This window comes from Cyprinus carpio, chromosome B7 (assembly GCF_018340385.1).
Source record: "Cyprinus carpio isolate SPL01 chromosome B7, ASM1834038v1, whole genome shotgun sequence".
Lineage (NCBI taxonomy): Eukaryota > Metazoa > Chordata > Actinopteri > Cypriniformes > Cyprinidae > Cyprinus > Cyprinus carpio.
This window is the reverse complement of record NC_056603.1, coordinates 33,635,582-33,648,572: the sequence shown is the minus strand read 5'-3', so window position 1 is coordinate 33,648,572 and position 12,991 is coordinate 33,635,582.

The following is a 12,991-nucleotide window of genomic DNA, read 5'->3' as shown; positions in this document are numbered from 1 at the left end:
CCCACAAAACCTGAATACTGAGTCCTGAATGTTCTTTGATGTTGGTAGTAAAAATTCTGTGGGATGGAAAATCAATCCAAGAGATCTTCACCTTGAAGAGTAACCATGTATATAGACTGTTTATAACTGCCATGGATATCTAAGGTACAGAATTACATTTCATGCTCAATGTCGGTAACCGTCTGTCCATGTCCAGCCCTGCATGGCGGGTTAGTTACACCCCAAAAATCTGGGTTCGATAGAGTAAAACAAGATCACAAAATCTTTCAGTTAGTCTATACCCCTCGTCTTTTGTTAAATTCTGGGACATATATCCCATATCCCACAATGCCCATTTTGCACATCTCTGGCAATATGCTGCAAAAACTTTGTTCATTTGGATACGTCTTTCTTTTCTTTTCAGTAGTGTTCAACTGATTAGACCTACTGATGCTGGAAGCAACCGTTTGGGTGAGAACCGCACCTTAAAGAAAGGCCAGTGTATGAAGACGAAACATTTGAATTCTTTAATTCGTGTAATTGTTCTGCTATACTGTTAATGTGGGTCGCAGAAGCAAACGCCAAATAATGTGATTCTGTGTGTGATACATCCCAGGACAAATCCTTAAGAAACGTGAAATTCCTGGGAGTTATGTAATGAGTAGGCTTCCAGCATCAGCCTAAAACACAATTACATATATCTTAGACTAAGCGGATGATTCCCTCCAGATTCCGTACTCATAGCGGGGAGGCTGTGAGAGGGCGGGGTGGTGTTGTAATAAGCTCCTAAAGGGCGATTCTGTATAGCTTTGAATTGCAACCCTCTCAAGTTTTCCTTAAAGGAAGTTTTAACATGGCCTGAATACTAGTTAATTACAAATGCCCTATAATCTATAAAAGTGCTCTTTATTGAAGTGCTGTAAATGAAATGTACTTCAAAGACTTTTCTATCTAAGCCAAACCCCACACTCTGGCCCATTGATCATAAGCCGTCATTAGATTTAGGCACACTTTTGATTACATTTTTTTCCAACATGAACTCTAGTATGTTTTCCAGGTTAAGCCTTTCATCCAACCGACAATCGGGCCACAGATATGGTAAGATATATTTCGCTCTTTCAATTGACTTCAGCATAATAACTGACAGAAACTATTATTCATGGTTTCCTGGTGATCGTGTCTTTCTGTTAGACAAGAAACTAGGAGCCTGTTTGTTTTTCGGGGAATGGTAGAATTTAAAAACCCCCGGAATCGAATACGCAGTTGTTCATAAAAGCAATGTGTAAATGAAGAAAATACCAATTTGGAATGAGGCTGTGTGGTTAGGTATGTATGTGTGCCCCCTGTGCCATATTGACATCAATCATCTGCAGGTACAACAATCCTGCATTTCTTAACCCCAAGTGTTGGTTGAAATATGTCGATTTTGACACATAAATATTGAAATCATCATGGGATGGAATAACACGCCCTTTGTTGAAATCGGCACATTATCAACCATAAACTCCTTCACTTATTCCAGTTAACCACTCCGACTCGTATTGTAACTTTGGGTGATATGACAGTTCTAGTAATCTAATTATAAGCATTCTCCCACTGATAATCCCATTTTATCTACTTTAAATTTACACGACCGCTCTCTCCACATGGTGTGCATAAAAGAAGGGAAAAAACGCTTGTTCAATATCTAAAAGATACTGCCACCAGGACCTCAAATCATAACTAGTGTTGTTCTCGGTATTGGGTCATATGGCTTAAGCTTTTACTAAGGGAATGGGCAGTATGTATGGTAGACAAATATTACTATAATTCCATAAACCCTGTTTGATATTTGTTTAAAATGGGACAGTTATATTCCGGTGAGGAAAGAATTTAAAACCGGGTCAACGTACTACCGATTTGTTTAAAAATACCAGTAATTTACAACTAAATGTACGATAAAGCAATGGTCCTAGTATTGGCCGGTCAAAATATATGATTGCATATAGATGGCCGTTCCTGTTTTGGGCCAATGTGTAAAAGTATGGTTCACACTTTTGTCCAACACTTTTGGTAATTTCCCCCTCTTGCACCTATCGTAGTGAGATAATTCCAAGAGATTATTTTCCTCAGAAATTTAGTTAGGTAGGATTTCTAGTGCCTTACATCACTATATAAAAATCACATCCGGTGGGCTAGATAGTAGTGTCCTGGGCAATTCCAAAGAAAGCCGTATTTAGAAAATCGGATACACGGTAAGATCAGACATCTAATAATAGACAATCATTTCCCAATCTCTAAGGAGTAAAAATGGTCCTGGTTCGTTTAAGCAATTTAGAGAATGGCTGCTTGCCTTTCTTCTCTTGGAAAATAAGGGGACACTCAGTCCATATGACAAAATGGCCTATTATGAATCTCATGCAAATTTGTATCCAAGTAAATTGGCTTTCTGGTCCCTGCTCCATATCGTTAATATGCGTTACGATTTGTCCTTCCTTTGATACAGAACGTGTGGTGTGTTTTATTTCCTATCATCTTTTTATAACCTCATCCACATTTTATTTAGTGTAGTTGCCTTTTTCCAATTGTTGAACAGAAATTGTCTCCAAGATTCTTTTTTTTTTTTGCTTCCTTAATAACTTTTTCTTGCTAAAGCCTTTTTTCTTTGATATTCCATAAGATTGTTCATTGTAAGTGTTGCATGCAACCTTTTAAAAGCTCTATTTCTGTCCCTAACAGCTCCTGAACATTCTTCATTCCACACATGGGACATTATTTTTTGTTCCTTTTGACTCATTTGCCTAGGAATGCTCTGACTTGCTGCTGCAATGATAGAACATACTTAATTATGATTCATTTCATCAATACTACTCGATTCTATTTCCACATGTATTTTATTTACATTCATCTATACAACCATTTCAGAAAATTTCTCGCCAGTTTGCTTTCTTAAAACACCATCTATGATGGCCATAATTTCATCAATTTTTAAAATCAATATCTACTTTAACATAATAGTTGGAAAGTGATCATTCCAATACGTTTGTTGCCCCCCATGATCAACTTTCCCATTCATCATACAAGTATGCTGGCTATTTTCCAAGCAATTAAAGTGAGGTCAATACATGATGTTCTCATTCTGATAAATTATTTATCCTTGTACAATCACCATGATTTAAACATACTAGCATCCTATCATTTAAGCATTTTCTTCTAATATCATCACCATTTAAATCCTGTGTATTTACTTCCCCATAAACCTATTATATGAGCATTAAATCGCCCACACCATATTTCTCTATGGCTTCTAATCTTTATTAATGCTTCTCATTAATCATTCTGTTAATAGCTTTTACATGGGTTATAATAATTAATGACAGTTAGTTTTTTTTTCTTTGGCTACGTTCACACACGCAGGCTGAAACGACCCAATTTCCGAGTTTTTTTGTCCTCTATGCGACCTGTAATCTGATACTTTTCATGACAGTCTGAAACACCACGACTCCGATCTTTTTAAATGTGACCCAGGCCCCTTGGGTATGTGGTCCTGAATTCGATACGTATCCGATCTTTTTGAATATGCCGACCGCCACCTCCGTCTGAACGTCCAGGCCACATTATCCGACCCGTATGTCCTTGATAATACGCTACAAACGTCCATAATTCTGCGTTGAAGTAGGCGGGAACGAGAAGATAGAAGCCACTCACATCCTAGTAACCCAACACTCCTGGCTGCGACTCCGCACCCACGACGTGTTCTCTGTACCGACGTTGCTACACTGCTCCACAAAACGTCCATGGCCCAAAAACCTTGCTCTCCCTCCTTCTTTTTAATTTCCTTCTTAAACGAGAAGATTGTAATTGTGCTGGCTCCGTTGGGAAAATAACTTTAATATTGCAAAAGAGCCCGCTGTTGCCTACACATGTTGTTGACATCCATGTTTATAAACGTTAAAGCTAATTCCGCAAACAACGAGTGACGTCGTTGCCGTTGAGTACGTCTTCTGCGCATGCGGGTCATTTCTGGTGTCTATTTCACGTTCACACAGGAGATCACAAAAGGTCGCATTTAAATTAATTGAAAATGTGAACGCCTTGCAAAACAAATCGAATTTTTTCAAAAAAAAAGCGGAATTGAGCATTAAGCCCTGCAGTGTGAACGTAGCCTTGGTCTCCATTAAAGATTTCAGTAACTATATTTTTCATGTTCAGATAGTTGTGTTAATGTTGTGACGGGAAACAAACTACAAAGCCCAGAATGCGCAACCTCCTCCTCTGTCTTTTTCTCTGTCAACTCTTATATTATGATATCCTTTCAATATAAATTCTAAATGAGGTTTTAACCATGTTGTCTTGTGATACGTATAATATCTGGTTTGTTTGTCAATTCTTGAACATATCTTTTAAATTCCTGTCCGTCGCTATCAAACTCCGCGCAACTGCCGCTGGCTGGAGAATGAAAAACATCATTAAAACTTTAACTATTTTGAGACCCTCCATACTTCTGGTTTAGTATTTTACTGAATATCATCTGCCTTTTGTTACTAACCCAAAAATCATAGCAGCTTTCCAACTGATTTGATTTTATCCACTTTTCTTACATGTAGCATAGTGACATTAACCACTGAACAAATAAAAGCAATAAACTCATTTTTCTTTATCAACAGTGTCTCATCTGAAATTTTTTATTGTCTTACATAGTTTGGACAGTTGTCCTGTAAGTCTTGTTCCTGTTGGTTTATATTTTCCCTATAGATTTCTATTACTCGTCTGTGCTTATTCATGGTCTATTGGCTATCTGTACTCCTTACTTCTTGGTGAATATATAGGAGCTGCTTTTCTCTTCATTATTATTTTTCACAATGCTTTTGATTGCCTCAGCCTATGAAACAGTATGTGCTATCTTATAGTTTCTGACTTCCTTAAGCTTCCTTTTGTTTCGCACATCCACCGTATGCTGCCACTGTGTTGGCCTCCACAATTGCAGCATTTTAGCTCTATATTATCCCCACATTGTCTCCACATTTAGCACACCTAAGTTTGTCTCGGCACTGAGCAGCTACATGTCCAAATCTCTGACATTTATAACACCTCATTGGATGTGGAATATACTCTCTTACTGGATAGTACATGAAATGGAAAGCCCATTTGAACTTTAGAAGGCAATTTCATTTTTAAAACCATATTAATTATAGACATACTTTCTAATTTCTCCTTTCCTTTGGTCAATCACTTTACATCCACAATATCTCCCCCTTACAGATTATTTTTGATTTCTTCAATAGAAACTGACATTGGAATTCCAGTTATAACTCCTCTCTTTCTTGACATTACTCCTGGAATGTGTGATGTTATTTGGGCCTTATATGTGTGTCTTTCTTTAAGATTATCTCCCTTTGCTCCTCAAGACGCTGAAAAAATCAGCAGCCTTCCTCACCATTTCCCATGAAACGTGCATGTTTATTTACCCTATTTCTTTTTCATTGCTTTAAGTGATCTGTAATTGGGTGTAGTGTGGCCCCGCCCTTTTGTTCAAATACAACAATCACTTTCCATGTTTCTTTAACCTGGAAGAAACGGGAAGTCGTGGCCTAATGGTTAGAGAGTCGGACTCCCAATCAAAGGGTTGTGAGTTCGAGTCTCGGGCCGGCAGGAATTGTGGTGGGGGGAGTGCAATGTAACAGTTCTCTCTCTCCACCTTCAATAACCATGACTTAGGTTGCCCTTGAGCAGGCATCGACCCCCAACTGCTCCCCGGGCGCTGCAGCATAAAATGCTGCCCACTGCGTCCGGTGTGTGTTCACAGTGTGTGTGTGTGTGTGTGTTCACTGCTCTCTGTGTGTGTGCACTTCGGATGGGTTAATTGCAGAGCATGATTGCCATGATTATGGGTCACCATACTGGCTGAATGTCACACATCACTTTCACTTTCACTTTTTTTTTAATTCAACAGCTGATCCTTATCTTACTTCCATCCCTTTCAGGTCTACATCTCTCTTTTTAAATTGTGTCCAGTAGATCAGGTTCAGATCCACTATCTGATCTTGGTCTACACTTTTTTTTTTTCTTACTTCTTCCCACAACATTTCATCCAAACACTTGCTATCCGACACTTGGCCATCTGTCTCGTCCGACATAGTTCAGCTTACATTCACTGTACAGTTGTTATTTGTTATTTCTGTCAGCAGTAACAAACAATTCGAATTCAAACCTTCCACGTTCCTCGGATCGCCTCCGGGACGAAACTACACAACTTCCTGTAACGAGCTAGCCCAGCGAGTCTGGCAGTAGTTTGTATGTCCATCTATAGTTATAAGGTCTTTTTGAGTACTGGCATCATCTGAAGTCCTCACAACTCCTGGTGCTGTGCAGTTTCTAATAACCCTGGGATGGACATTTGGAGAAACAGAAGGCAAGGGGAGAAAGATTAGCATAGCTGCTGTTCATATTATTTCAGACAAAAAAAAATATCATGTGCACTTTTTACTATTTCATCAATGGAGTTCAAGGTTATGACGTGTTTTGTGAATGCTTGGCTAAAAATGAGTGTTTTTAATCTAGTAGGTTTAAACTGAAATAATTTTTCTAGATCCCTTAATAAACATATTATTTGTTCTCAGTATTTGGGGAACAGACACAGTCTCTACAGAATGGACTACATATGCCAGGGCTGGGCGATATGGCTGAAAACTGTATCACGATATAAGTGTTTGTCATATCTGTTTATATCGAATAATTATTGATATTTTTATGACCTATTTAAAATACGACCAGGAGAAAAATATATTACATTTTAAACCATTTTATTTTAAACCTTAAAGGATTAGTTCACCTCAAATGAAAATTTCCTATAATTACTCACCCCAATGCCATCCAAGATATCCATGTCTATCTTTCTTCAGTGGAACAACGAATTAAGTTTTTTTGAGGAAACAATAGCAACCACCTAAGTTGGTTGCCATTTAGAGTCCATTACATTAATATGAGAAAAAATCTTGAAATGTTTTCCTCAAAAAAAAAAAATTTCTTTTCCACTGAAGAAAGAAAGACATGGATATCTTGGATGGCATTGGGGGTTAGTAAATGATTAGGGAATTTTTCGTTTTTGGTGTGAACTAATCCTTTTAACCATTCCTCTGATTCATAGGTGTGATTGGCAAAGGACGCACAAAGCAGGCAACATCTAAGGCCACCTATCATGACGCGTGCTACGCAACGTGTGATTATCGCGGTAGTTTAGGCATCGCACAAGATTTGTCTCAACACAGAAAACATTTCATCACTGGATAGGTTTTGTTCGTTTATTTAAAGTATGGTTTGTGTCAGCTGAATGTGCGGCACGCTTTTCAGAGAAGATAAGGCAACGTTATTTTAGTACAATTCACACACAGCGGTAAGCAGGGTTTTTCCTACATTGAAAATTTTTTGGTGGCCGCCAAAACGATTTTTTGTTCCGCCAAAGCCTTATTTGATCTGTGATAGGCTCTATGCACGCGTACTTTCGTGTTTGACGCAAGGCTGCTCTTCCCATTTCCGTTGGGAGGTTTGAAGCGGAGGAAAACGCGGTTACGGCAGAGTCTTCGAAATTTACTCGGTGTTTGCTGGAGTTTCCCAAATTTACAATCAATGATGTGCGAAGAATTGTAAGGATGTGCAGTACAACGCCACAGAGCAAACTTGAGAAAGGTTTCAAATTTTATGTGTCGTCGTATCTCTGCAATTATGAAGGTAAATTCAGTTAGCCTGAACTGAACTACTAGTTATTATTTTTTATGATCCGTCCAGCAGCAGGTTAATCACGTTAGTATAAATGTTTGAGATTTAATGTGTTTGTAATTTTGTCTGAAAGTGTCAGGTCAAAGCAGGGCCACAAATGAGATCTCAGTGAAAGATCACTGCTACCGCTCTATGAGGAAAGCAGAGACTCCACACCAACTGAGAGTAGAAGTAGTAGCTTAAAAGTGATGTTCAAAGTTCTATTGGACATGTTCAGTCCAGTTCAGTTTTTACTTTTCTAACGTTACCACTGTTCGGCTTGGATAACCACAGCTGTTATCTTAGCTAGTATGGATGATTATTGTACAAAATAAGAATAAAAATGTAATGCAGTTCCATCCACGACAGATGAATAGCACTGCATTATCACTGCAAATTATAGCTGAAACAGTGGTAATGGAGATACACTGCGGCAAAGTTGGTTTCATAATCGCACATTTAGACTTTTTGTCAATAGCTTTCCAACTGTGGATGCAAAAGAGTTAATATCATTGACAATGAGCTACAAAAAAAAATCCAATTTTTTTAATAAAACGACTACAAGAGAAAACAAGAACTGGAGCTGATAGTCATACTTGTTTATAATAATAATTTACTCATATGAACCATTTTGAATACACCATAAGAGTTATTGAAGGTAAAAATCTAAATATATGAATATGGAAACTAATTTTACCGCAGTTGCAGATACAGGGTAGCAGAGTGTGCAGGCTTTCTAGTTAGTCTATAACACACAGGGAGTTTAAAATCTGAAGAATAAAATGATATGAAATGTAGTTTTATGTGATGGCTGCAGATGCAGAATGTGTTGGCTATTTCCCTTACTCAGCTACCCTTCAAACTGCTCATGTTCTACCTTGAAACTGTTGTTGTCTTTACCTGTTCCAAGCATAGACACATGGTTTCAACTTTGTTGATGAGTAGCTGATATACTTGATGACTACTTTTTTATTTATTTATTTTTTACACTTTTTGTTTGTGTATTTCAGATGACATTACGTGATTCAGAGCCAGTTGTGCTGGTTAATATGGAATGCCAAGTCTGCCAAAATAAAAAATATATAAATACATAAATAAATATACAAATAAATGTAAAAAAGAAAAAAATAAATAAATACATATATAAATAAATATACATTGAAAAGCAAAAAAACGAAAATAAATAATTATTTATACATTTATTTCCTTTTTTATGTATATATTTATTTTTTCCCATATTTATTTATTTCTTCTTTTATTTATTTCTACATTTATTCATTTCTACATTTATTTATTTTTACATTTATTTATTTCTAACATTTATTTATTTCTACATTTATGTTTTTCTACATTTATTTGATTTCTTCATTTATTTCTTCCTACATTTCTTCCTGCGTAGGGTAAATGAGGAGGGCGTGGTTTACCTCAGACATAGCAATCGAGCTCAGAGCAAAGCGCGAAGGCGAAGGGTTGAGGCCACAGTGACACCCTGTGGCGAAATACAATAATAAGTATCACTGACGTTGATACGGTCTGTGACTGCGAGGTATATGGTTAAAATCTTACTGTGTGACATGGATATGCTCGTCTTTATTCCGGACATGGTCGTAGAACATCGTTTGGTCTGGATTTTGTAAAATGTCCTGGGCTAACAAACATGAAACAGGGACTCTGAAACGGAAGCGCTTTATTTTTTTCCATTTTTTCGGGTCAAAACTCACGGAAAGGAAGCAGGCACATAGGCTACAGTGAAGTCAACGCAAGCATATTGACCAATGCTTTTGAAACGAGACCATTGCATTTGAATGTAGCCTAATTTCCAAAAAAACAATACTGACAGCAAACAGCCTTATTAAATGTATGAACGTCACGTTAATCCACATCGATAAATTCAGTTAGAGGATAAGACTGTAGCCTATAGGGCAGTTAGCCTACCACTAAATCCAACCAGATCTTCATCAGAGCCATCAATACAGAAGAGATCTTAATGCATTTTACACAGCAATTAGCCTACAAGTGCATACAAATATTATGAAGTGTCTTACGCCTACATTTTGAAGACATAAATATGACATGATGGAATCAATGAAGTTTAATATGAAACTAAAACAGACACCAGGTGGCAGAAAGTCACTGTCTTAATGAGTGAGTTCAATTTGATACACCGAATCAAAACAACTCGACGTGTTGAAGCGATTTGTTTCTGATCATTTATATTTAGGCCTATGCGTTATCTAAATAATTATAATAGACTAATAATTAATAATAATAATAATAATAATAATAATAAATAACTGACCAAATGCTCAAAAAAGTTGGCAGAGAGGGGTCATGTTCGGGGAAACAACATAATTGTTGATAGGCTATATTTTCGGGGCCATGGGTTTAATGAAAAAACCAACGTGACCATATAGCAACTATTCAGAAATGGAAATAACGAATGCATTAATATTTTGTGTTTGAATTTAAGAAAAGTCGATTGAATATTTACAGGTTTTATCTCGTTATTATTTTCAGAATAGTAACGTCTTTGTAACCAACCACAGTGATCAAAAAATCTCTATCTAATAGGCTACTTGAAAGATCAAATCAAATTATATATGTAAAATGTTTGTAAAAATTTATGTAGCCCAAAAACATAACAAAAAATAGTCTACATAACTTTTAAATTATTATTATTATTATCATTCTTTCTTTCTTTTTATTATTATTAGTATTAGGCTATTTGTTATCATCATCCGCAGCAGCTGGCAAACCATAATGGAATCTATTTAAAGGGAATGATTGTGGTGGGGAGTTTTGGTCAAACTATTGCAGTGATAGCCTACTGCGAATATAACGGGTTGAAATAAAAGAAGTCGCCGTCCACAGAGACATTTCTATGTGCACTATTTCATCCGTGAAAACCTTAGTCCCCTGGCTATCATTTCAGAATCTGCAATTCAAAATAAATTTTGCCTGCCACTGCAGCAAATTCAGCAGCTTTTAGATATTGTTGTTGGTCCGATATATATATATATATATATCTATATATGTTCTATATTATATATCAGTGGTTATATGCCTGATAGCAGCGTATGAGCGTACCAGCTCTGCTTTGTTTACAGCTGTTACTGGGGAAACCTCTATTTCTCGTGCTTTATGTCTAAGCTTTAAAACATCTCCTGCTGGCAAAGAATGAATTTGCATATTCATTAAGTCCGCCTGATCCACGCAGCAAAACATATTTTTGTTTGTTATCAAAAAATATCTACTCTAGAGGGACTTGTTGTTATTGATTCTATTTGGAGTCTACCGGAAGTTAAGTTAGGTCCACAAAAGCGCTCACGCGCATTAACGTTTGTTTATGTTGATGCCGTTGAAAACCGTCTATATTCGCAGTAGGCTATCACTGCAATAGTTTGCCCAAACTCCCCACCACAATCATTCCCTTTAAATAGATTCCATTATGGTTTGCCAGCTGCTGCTGATGATGATAACAATAGCCTAATATAATAATAATAAAAAGAAAGAAAGAATGATAATAATAATAATAATACAAATTAAAAAGTTATGTAGGCTATTTTTTGTTATGTTTTTGGGCTACATAAATTTTTACAAACTTTTACAATATATAATTTGATTTGATCTTTGAAGTAGCCTATTAGATAGAGATTTTTGATCACTGTGGTTGGTTACAAAGACGTTACTATTCTGAAAATAATAACGAGATAAAACCTGTAAATATTCAAATCGACTTTTCTTAAATTCAAAACAAAATATTAATGCATTCGTTATTTCCATTTCTGAATAGTTTGCTATATGGTCACGCAGGTTTGACGCATTAAACCCATGGCCCCGAAAAATATAGCCTATCAACAATTATGTTGTTTCCCCGAACATGACCCCTCTCTGCCAACTTTTTGAACATTTGGTCATTTATTTATTTATTATTATTATTATTATTATTATTATTATTATTATTAGTCTATTATAATTATTTAGATAACGCATAGGCCTAAATATAAATGATCAGAAACAAATCGCTTCAACACGTCGAGTTGTTTTTGATTCGGTGTATCAAATTGAACTCACTCATTAAGACAGTGACTTTCTGCCACCTGGTGTCTGTTTTAGTTTCATATTAAACGTAGGCTATCACTTCATTGATTCCATCATGTCATATTTATGTCTTCAAAATGTAGGCGTAAGACACTTCATAATATTTGTATGCACTTGTAGGCTAATTGCTGTGTAAATGCATAAGATCTCTTCTGTATTGATGGCTCTGATGAAGATCTGGTTGGATTTTAGTGGTAGGCTAACCGCCCTATAGGCTACAGTCTTATCCTCTAACTGAATTTATCGATGTGGATTAACGTGACGTTCATACATTTAATAAGGCTGTTTGCTGTCAGTATCAATGTTGTTTTGGAAAATTAGGCTACATTCAAATGCAATGGTCTCGTTTCAAAAGCATTGGTCAATATGCTTGCGTTGACTTCACTGTAGCCTATGTGCCCTGCTTCCTTTCCCGTGCGGTTTTTGACCGAAAAAATGGAAAAAAATAAAGCGCTTCCGTTTCAGAGTCCCTGTTTCATGTTTGTTAGCCCAGGCCATTTTACAAATCCAGACCAAACGATGTTCTACGACCATGTCCGGAATAAAGACGAGCATATCCATGTCACACAGTAAGATTTTAACCATATACCTCGCAGTCACAGACCGTATCAACGTCAGTGATACTTATTGTATTTCGCCACAGGGTGTCACTGTGGCCTTGACCCTCGCCTTCGCTTACTCTGAGCTCGATTGCTATGTCTGAGGTAAACCACGCCCTCCTCATTACCCTACGCAGGAAGAAATGTAGGAAGAAATAAATGAAGAAATAAATAAATGTAGGAAAAACATAAATGTAGAAAAACATAAATGTAGAAATAAATAAATGTAAAAATAAATAAATGTAGAAATGAATAAATGTATAAATAAATAAAAGAAGAAATAAATAAATATGGGAAAAAATAAATATATACATAAAAAAGGAAATAAATTTATAAATAATTATTTATTTTCTCGTTTTTTTTGCTTTTCAATGTATATTTATTTATATATGTATTTATTTATTTTTTTCTTTTTTACATTTATTTGTATATTTATTTATGTATTTATATATTTTTTATTTTGGCAGACTTGGCATTCCATAGGTTAACAGCTCCTGCTCCTGTGTGGCTGGGAGTGGGATGTGCAACCATTTGGTTGCTTTGCTTTACCAGACAGCCCATTACTATGAATCTGGAAA